Consider the following 9,726-nt stretch of genomic DNA (forward strand, 5'->3'; position numbering starts at 1 on the left):
CATATTCCCCAAAATACTCTTGGTCAAATTTGATCAACAGTCAAAAGCCAAGTCAACACCTAATTGAGTCAACCTAGTTGAGCCAACTCAATCTGTAACACCTTCAATTTTTATAAAACATAACTCCATTGATATTCATTAAACAACCATTTTAATTATCCAAACAAGACAATACAAAATCCCAAGATCATGATATCAAGCTCCGAATGTGTGTGTGTACGGATCAAGCCAGCGCCTTCCCGCGGTCGTCACTAGTACCTGAAACAATAACATCAACACTGTAAGCACAAGGCTTAGTGAGTTCCCCAAAATACTACATATAACACATATTAGCCACTCGAGGCTATAACTCTGTGGGTCCGTGCACCCAAACTCTGTGAACCCTCAGGTTCTAACTCTGTGAACCTTCCGGTTCTAACTCTGTAAACATGCACAGCATCAGACACATAGAAGTAATGCAGTACAACACATAACATACATAGCATACAAATACTCTATCACATAACTCTGGTTACCTACTCAAGGTAAAGTATAGTCAGAAGACTCACCTCGCGTGTCTCGGTAAATCGTAAACCTGAAATCGCTAATCACTCGACCTGTCGAGCTGTCGTCCCCCTATAGCACAATACACCTCTAATTAACACTTTCCCAACTAGGGTTGACCACACTATAACAAGTCAATCTAGGTCAACGTTGGTCAACGGTCAACGGTCAACTTTGACCGGACTCGGCGAGTACCCAGGCGACTCGGCAAGTCTGGGCGTGTACACCAATTTCCCTGGAATCCTCCCTTGACACGTCGAGCATTCCCTCAACTCGACGAGTTCCACCTGGCACGAGTTGTGGGGCCACCACGACTCAACTCGCCGAGTCTCAAGAACAACTCGGCGAGTCCAGTTAGACTCAGTCCACCTGTCCATTCTGACTCCCCCTTGACTCACTGAGTCCACCTTTCCCAACTCGGCGAGGCCACTCACAGTGTGGTCGGGCAACATTCATGCTACTCGCCGAGTCTGTTCTTCGGACTCGGCGAGTCCATGCCATGCACTGACTCAATCTTGCTCTAAAGGTCAGATCCAGTTCATTAATCCATAGATCCAGTCCCTCCAAGCTCATTTAGCACGTAAAGTTACAATCTTGATGCACATACAACCTCTATATGACCATATATGATGTTTATGACTCAAATACTACAACACAAGGTCAAGGAATCTATTGTTACTCATAAAGCTTGATGAGTGAGGCTCTCTGGACCTCTATGGATCCAGATCCATGGCCTCAACTCAAAGAAGGAACCAATGGGCATCAAATCATCCCATAAATGACCACCACAAGCCCTAAATTGCATCATGCTTCACTAAACAGAAAATGGTCCGAGATAATACCTCTAGAGTGATGATCTAAGCTCCAAATCCACGAAATAGCAACCTCCTTTGCTTCCTCTTGCCTAGGGTCTCCTTCTTCTTGCTAAATAACACACACAAGATCAAGAATGGCTCCCTTCTCTTCAAAATAGCTCAAGAACACAAGGGTCACTCACTGAGGGTTGGGTGAGCACAAATGACGGCCATAAGGCCCTTTAAATAGGCCTCAAACCCGGAGATTTAGGGTTTCATTACATAGCGCAGACTCGCCGAGTCCATATCCTGGACTCGCCGAGTCCAGGCGCGCACCAATGTTCAATTCCGCGTCTCTACTCGGCGAGTCTGAGCTCCAACTCGCCGAGTCCCTCTCACAATATGACAAAATTAGATTTACAAGATACCTGGTAAAATCCGGATGTTACAACTCTCCCCCACTAGAACTAGACTTCGACCTCGAAGTCTCGCTCTAAAATAGCTCCGGATGCTGCTCCCGCATCATACCCTCCGGCTCCCAGGTCATTTCTGATCCCCTCCGATGTTGCCACTGAACCAATACCAGAGGTACCTCCTTGTTCCTAAAAACCTTGATCTTCCGATCCCTAATGGCCACTGGTCTCTCAGCATAATTCAGGCTTGCATCTACCTGAATATCCTCTAATGGAACCACTGCCGACTCATCGGCTATACATTTCCTCAACTGCGATACATGAAAAGTGTTGTGAATCTGCCCCAACTCTGCTGGTAACTCCAGCCAATAGGCTACCCGGCCTACCCTTTCGATCACACGAAACGGACCTATAAACCGGGGCCCCAATTTGCCCCTCTTCCTGAACTGGATCACTCCTTTCCAAGGAGAAACCTTCAGGAGAACAAAGTCGCCGACCTGAAATTCCAGCTCGGACCAGCGTCTATCCGCGTAACTCTTTTGTCGGCTCTGAGCGGTCAATAACCTCTGTCTGACCAGCTGTATCTGCTCTATCATTTGATTCACAATCTCTGTACTGCCCATTACCCTTTGCCCAACCTCTCCCCAACATATGGGAGTCCGACACCTCCTACCATACAACAGCTCAAAGGGCGGCATACCGATGCTCGAATGATGGCTGTTATTGTAGGAAAACTCCGCCAAAGGCAAATACGTATCCCAACTACCCCCAAAGTCCAATACACATGCCCGAAGCATGTCCTCAAGTGTCTGAATCGTCCGCTCACTCTGGCCGTCGGTCTGGGGGTGGTATGCGGTACTAAAATGCAGCTTAGTGCCCAACTCCTCATGAAATTTCTTCCAGAAGCGGGAAGTGAAACGCACATCGCGGTCTGAAACGATCGAGATCGGCACCCCATGCCGAGATACAACCTCCCTCACATAAATCTCCGCCAACTTCTCCGCCGAAGAACTCTCACTGATGGCAAGAAAGTGAGCGCTCTTCGTCAACCTATCCACAATCACCCAAATTGCATCGACTCCTCTGGCAGTCCTTGGCAATTTGGTGATGAAATCCATAGTGATCTGTTCCCACTTCCATTCGGGAACCTCCAATAGCTGCAACTTGCCATGCGGTCTCTGGTGTTCGGCCTTTACCCTTCGACAGGTCAAACACCTCTCGACAAACCATGCGACATCCCTCTTCATACAAGGCCACCAATACTCCTTCCTTAGGTCCAAATACATCTTTGTAGCCCCGGGATGGATCGAAAATTTCGATCTATGAGCCTCCTCCATCAATGTAGTACGTGTACCGCCTACAAACGGTACCCAGATCCGGCCCTGATAAGTCATAAGGCCTCGACTATCCGATACGAACTCCAAAACCAACCCAACGACCCGCTCTCTCTTCTGCATCTCCGAACGCACAGCCTCGGCCTGTGCCCCACGAATGGCGTCCAGAACTGGAGCTATCACAGTCAGTCGCAAACATACATTTCGCAGTGGAGCACTCTCCGCCCTGCGACTCAATGCGTCGGCTACCACATTAGCCTTGCCCGAGTGGTACAAAATCTCGCAATGATAATCCTTGACCACATCTAACCACCTTCTTTGTCGCATGTTTAGGTTAGGCTGATCCATCAGGTACTTCAAGCTCTTATGGTCCGTGTAAATCGTACAATGAACCCCATACAAGTAGTGCCGCCAAATCTTGAGGGCGAACACCACTTCCCCCAACTCCAGATCATGTGTGGGGTACCTCGTCTCGTGAGGCTTCAACTGCCTCGATGCATATGCTATCACATGTCCCTTCTGCATCAGTACCGCTCCCAGTCCTAAAATCGATGCATCACAGAATACCACAAAACCCTCCATCCCTTCCGGAAGAGCTAATACCGGAGCTTCACACAACCTCTGGCGAAGCGTCTCAAAGGAGGTCTGCTGCTCGGGACCCCATAGAAATGTAACACCCTTCCGGGTCAATCTGGTGAGTGGAACCGCAATCTTGGAGAAATCCTTAATAAACCTCCGATAATACCCTGCCAACCCAAGGAAACTCCGGATCTCAGAAGGTGACCTTGGCACCTCCCACCTCATCACTGCATCAACCTTGGCCGGATCGACCAATATCCCCTTCTGGTTAACGAGATGTCCCAGAAACTGGACCTCCCGCAACCAAAAATCGCACTTGGAAAACTTTGCATAAAGTTTCTCCGATCTCAAAACTCCAAGAACCTCCCTCAAATGCTCCTCGTGCTGCTCTCTAGATCTCGAATATACCAGAATATCATCAATGAACACAATCACCGACCGATCCAACATCGGCCGACATACCCTGTTCATGAGGTCCATGAACACAGCCGGGGCATTGGTGAGCCCAAAAGGCATCACCACAAACTCGTAATGCCCATAACGTGTCCTGAATGCTGTCTTCTGGACGTCCTCGTCCCATACTCTCACCTGATGATAGCCCGACCTCAAATCAATCTTTGAGAACCAAGATGCTCCCTGTAACTGATGGAATAAATCGTCGATCCTCGGCAACGGGTAACGGTTCTTGACCGTCAACTTATTCAGTTCCCGATAATCAATACACATGCGATGCGAGCCATCTTTCTTCTTCACAAACAGGATGGGTGCTCCCCACGGCGAGCTACTCGGCCGAATAAACCCCTTCCCCAGCAACTCCTGAAGTTGCGAGGATAACTCTTGCATCTCGGGAGGCGCAAGGCGATATGGCACCTTAGCGATAGGCGCGGCTCCCGGAATCAAATCAATACCGAACTCCACTTGCCTCACGGGAGGCACACCTGGTAACTCTTCGGGAAAGACATCTGGAAATTCACGCACCACCGGAACTTCATCCACTGAACTCGGTCTCTCGGAGATCACCCGCGTATCCGTCACATACGCCACAAAACCCTTACAGCCCTGCTGTAAACACTGTCTCACCCTAGCAGCCGAACAAAAGGCAGATCCAGAACGTGTACCCTCGCCGTAAACCGATAGAACTCCCCCACTAGGATCTCGTATAGTCACCAGCTGACGCTCGCAATCGATAACCGCACCGAATCGGCTCAACCAGTCCATGCCCACTATAACACAGACATCACTCATCGCAATAGGAATCAGGTCGATCGGGAACTCAACCCCAAAAATCTCCAATACACATCCCCGGAGGACCTCTGTGGCACGAATCACTCTGTCGGCGGCTATGGAAACCCGCAGGGGACGACTCAGTGCCCCACGACTAACACTGATATGCTGACTAAATGTCAAAGATACAAAAGATCGACTCGCACCGAGTCAAATAACACTAAAGCAGGTACAGAATTCACAAGGAAGGTACCTATGCATAGCATAATATAAGCATAATATCTCAACACCATAAATAAATAATAAAGAGAAAGCGTACCAGCCACAACATCGGGTGCAGCGCGGACCTCTTCCGCAGTCAGCTGAAAGGCTCTCCCCCGAGCCCTCGGTGCCTCGACCTTCACGGGCCAACTCTCTGTAGCAGTAGCTCTGATGGCGGCGGGAGCAGACCCCTGAGATGCTCCGCGCAGCAGCGGACACTCTACCTTCCGGTGTCCGGTCTGGTTACAGTGGAAGCACACTGTAAACCCCTTGGGGCAGTCCTTGGCCATATGCCCCTCCTTGCCACATTTGTAGCAAGACCCCGCTCGATAGACTCCATCGTGACCCTTGCCGCACTTTCCACAAGTGCGGCCCTTCTGGCTCCCGGGTCGGGGATCAGCGGGCTTGGCCCGCTTGGCTGCCGGCTGGGACTGTGCCGGCCGCCGATCCCTCCCCAGAGACTCCGCCTCCTCCCTGGCCTGAGTCTCAAGCTCAATCTCCCTCTTCCGAGCATTTTCCTGAAGCTCGGCAAATGTCCGATACAAGGAGTTCGCAGCGAACTCCCGAATATCCCGTCTCAGTATGCTCAGGTAACGGCTCATACGTGCCTGCTCGGTAGACACGTGCTCAGGGCAAAACATCGCCCTCTCATGAAACATCCTCGTAATAGCTGTGACTGACTCGGTACCCTGCTTGAGGGTCAGAAACTCCTGTGTCAGACGTTCCCTCTCCACCTGAGGAACGTACTCATCTCGGAACATGGTAGTAAACCTCTCCCAGGTCACTGCCGAAAGCTCAGTCGGTGTGAAGTGTGCCGTCACAAACTTCCACCAGTCCTTCGCTCCCAAGCGAAGCTGGTTCAGCGCGAACCGAACCTTCAAATGCTCAGGGGACGAGCAAGTGAAGAAGCATCCCTCTATATCAGATATCCACCTCATAGCTGCCACCGGATCCTGCGTACCATCAAACTCTGGTGGCTTGGTGTTGCTGAACTCCCTAAACAATGTCGCATCACCTCCCTGGGGTCTTGCCGCAGCAATCGCTGCGGTAGCCGCTGCAACCGCAGCCTCAGAAAGAGCAGCATAGCGCTCGTCAAATGTCTCAATCAACGCGGTTTTAATAGACCCGAACATCTCTGGTAACTCAGCTCTGATGACCGCAGCCACCTCCTCATGAATGATCTGTCGAATCTCCTCATCGCTAGTTCCGGCATCCTCCGGCATGTGACGTGTCCTCACCATGATCAACCTCTGAAATATAACATGTGATAATTAGAATTTACTCGAACACTCTTACATTCGACAATCCACCCCTCCTTGATTCTTGGTATCCCAAGATTCTTATTTGGACTGTGTACCGCACCGGTGCTTTTAGTAGTACGGGCCCAATACTACTGTCCGCACCGTCTCAGTACACACCCCAAATCTTCCTCTTCGGATCCCAATCCCCAAGTACTCTATTATACTTAAATCACTCTGCAACAGGTCTCACACAAAGTCCTAGCTGCTACCTAATTACTCTCAGCATCTCATAGCAGCTCACCCCTCCCTAGGCTAAGGCATCACAAAACAGGCCACTCTAGTCCTATTAGCAATACCTAACCTACTCTAGCATGCAAATACGTCACATTGATAATAATTATCACATAATATAAAGGTATTTTGGGAATTCACCGTTCGGGCGCTGGCTGATCGTACACACGTTTCTTCCTGGAAAATCTTTTACTCTTAGAAAACTTTGGTTTTATTTTGAAATATCTCTTCAATTCCTCAGTTTGAGTTCAAATACCCCCGAAGGTGTACCCGAATCCCTCAAACCAAGGCTCTGATACCAATTTGTAACACCTTCAATTTTTATAAAACATAACTCCATTGATATTCATTAAACAACCATTTTAATTATCCAAACAAGACAATACAAAATCCCAAGATCATGATATCAAGCTCCGAATGTGTGTGTGTACGGATCAAGCCGGCGCCTTCCCGCGGTCGTCACTAGTACCTGAAACAATAACATCAACACTGTAAGCACAAGGCTTAGTGAGTTCCCCAAAATACTACATATAACACATATTAGCCACTCGAGGCTATAACTCTGTGGGTCCGTGCACCCAAACTCTGTGAACCCTCAGGTTCTAACTCTGTGAACCTTCCGGTTCTAACTCTGTAAACATGCACAGCATCAGACACATAGAAGTAATGCAGTACAACACATAACATACATAGCATACAAATACTCTATCACATAACTCTGGTTACCTACTCAAGGTAAAGTATAGTGAGAAGACTCACCTCGCGTGTCTCGGTAAATCGTAAACCTGAAATCGCTTATCACTCGACCTGTCGAGCTGTCGTCCCCCTATAGCACAATACACCTCTAATTAACACTTTCCCAACTAGGGTTGACCACACTATAACAAGTCAATCTAGGTCAACGTTGGTCAACGGTCAACGGTCAACTTTGACCGGACTCGGCGAGTACCCAGGCGACTCGGCGAGTCTGGGCGTGTACACCAATTTCCCTGGAATCCTCCCTTGAAACGTCGAGCATTCCCTCAACTCGACGAGTTCCACCTGGCACGAGTTGTGGGGCCACCACGACTCAACTCGCCGAGTCTCAAGAACAACTCGGCGAGTCCAGTTAGACTCAGTCCACCTGTCCATTCTGACTCCCCCTTGACTCACTGAGTCCACCTTTCCCAACTCGGCGAGGCCACTCACAGTGTGGTCGGGCAACATTCATGCTACTCGCCGAGTCTGTTCTTCGGACTCGGCGAGTCCATGCCATGCACTGACTCAATCTTGCTCTAAAGGTCAGATCCAGTTCATTAATCCATAGATCCAGTCCCTCCAAGCTCATTTAGCACATAAAGTTACAATCTTGATGCACATACAACCTCTATATGACCATATATGATGTTTATGACTCAAATACTATAACACAAGGTCAAGGAATCTATTGTTACTCATAAAGCTTGATGAGTGAGGCTCTCTGGACCTCTATGGATCCAGATCCATGGCCTCAACTCAAAGAAGGAACCAATGGGCATCAAATCATCCCATAAATGACCACCACAAGCCCTAAATTGCATCATGCTTCACTAAACAGAAAATGGTCCGAGATAATACCTCTAGAGTGATGATCTAAGCTCCAAATCCACGAAATAGCAACCTCCTTTGCTTCCTCTTGCCTAGGGTCTCCTTCTTCATACTAAATAACACACACAAGATCAAGAATGGCTCCTTTCTCTTCAAAAATAGCTCAAGAACACAAGGGTCACTCACTGAGGGTTGGGTGAGCACAAATGACGGCCATAAGGCCCTTTAAATAGGCCTCAAACCCGGAGATTTAGGGTTTCATTACACAGCGCAGACTCGCCGAGTCCATATCCTGGACTCGCCGAGTCCAGGCGCGCACCAATGTTCAATTCCGCGTCTCTACTCAGCGAGTCTGAGCTCCAACTCGCCGAGTCCCTCTCACAATATGACAAAATTAGATTTACAAGATACCTGGTAAAATCCGGATGTTACACAATCGAGTCGACCCAGCCAAGTACGTTGGCGGTACTCTTTTGTACGCGGGACGCACTCGACAGTTGACCAGATTACGGGGTGCTGACTGTGTACGTGCAACATACCACTTGGTAAGCCCAATGTACATGTCTTTTCAGCCTTTTCCCAATTAAGAGATTAATACTCAAAAGTTCCATGTCCAAAGTCGGATCTAAGTCTCAAATAACGTTTTTGACCATAAAGTTTCCAACTTTATGGTCTTGCATGGCCAATAAGGTCTTAACATCAAAAATCTCAACCACCTAACCCATTAAGACCTTAAAACATATGCATGGAAAGAATTATATGACCAAGACTTCATTTTTATGATTCTAGACACCTCAAAGTGGCTGAAAGGACAACTTAAATGGATTGGGGTAGCTTATGCTCAAAATACCCAAATAATCGGACCAAAAGGACACAAATTCCAAGCCTACCTTAGATATATGCATAAAATCATCAAGTTCATAACTTTATACCTCAAAATGGATCTTAAAGGTGAGGTATTCCTAGATCTAGAATGTCTTGATCTTCCAAGATGATGCTTCTTTCTTTATCTAGCTTCAAAGGCACCACAAATACATACTTTTGAGCTTAAGGGATCATACACAAGGTTTAGGGTTGCAGATGACGAAATGAAGGTTGGAGGCTGGATAGGGATTAAGGAATGAGAGATAATGATGCTTATTTATGGGCAAAACCCTATAAATTAGGGTTTGGAGTTTCTCCATGTATGCCATGTGTACGCGGTGTACGCCCAACATACTAGGGTCCACCCCAGTACACCTAGCGCACAACATACACTCAACATACTAACTTCCTTGCTGAAATTATCATAATGCCACTACGAGCCATTCTAGCAACCTTCCTCAACCACGAGTCAAAATGCAACATTCTTTCTTACTTAGGGCTGAAATTGAAAATACCTCATGTTACATCTGCGAACCACATCTGCAACTCTCTAAATCAGAAGAGGTGGACCAAACGGTTGTAGTATGTAATAAAAAGTCAATTTGTTTTTTAGCCT

This window comes from Lactuca saligna, chromosome 8 (assembly GCF_052625555.1).
Source record: "Lactuca saligna cultivar CGN05327 chromosome 8, ASM5262555v1, whole genome shotgun sequence".
Lineage (NCBI taxonomy): Eukaryota > Viridiplantae > Streptophyta > Magnoliopsida > Asterales > Asteraceae > Lactuca > Lactuca saligna.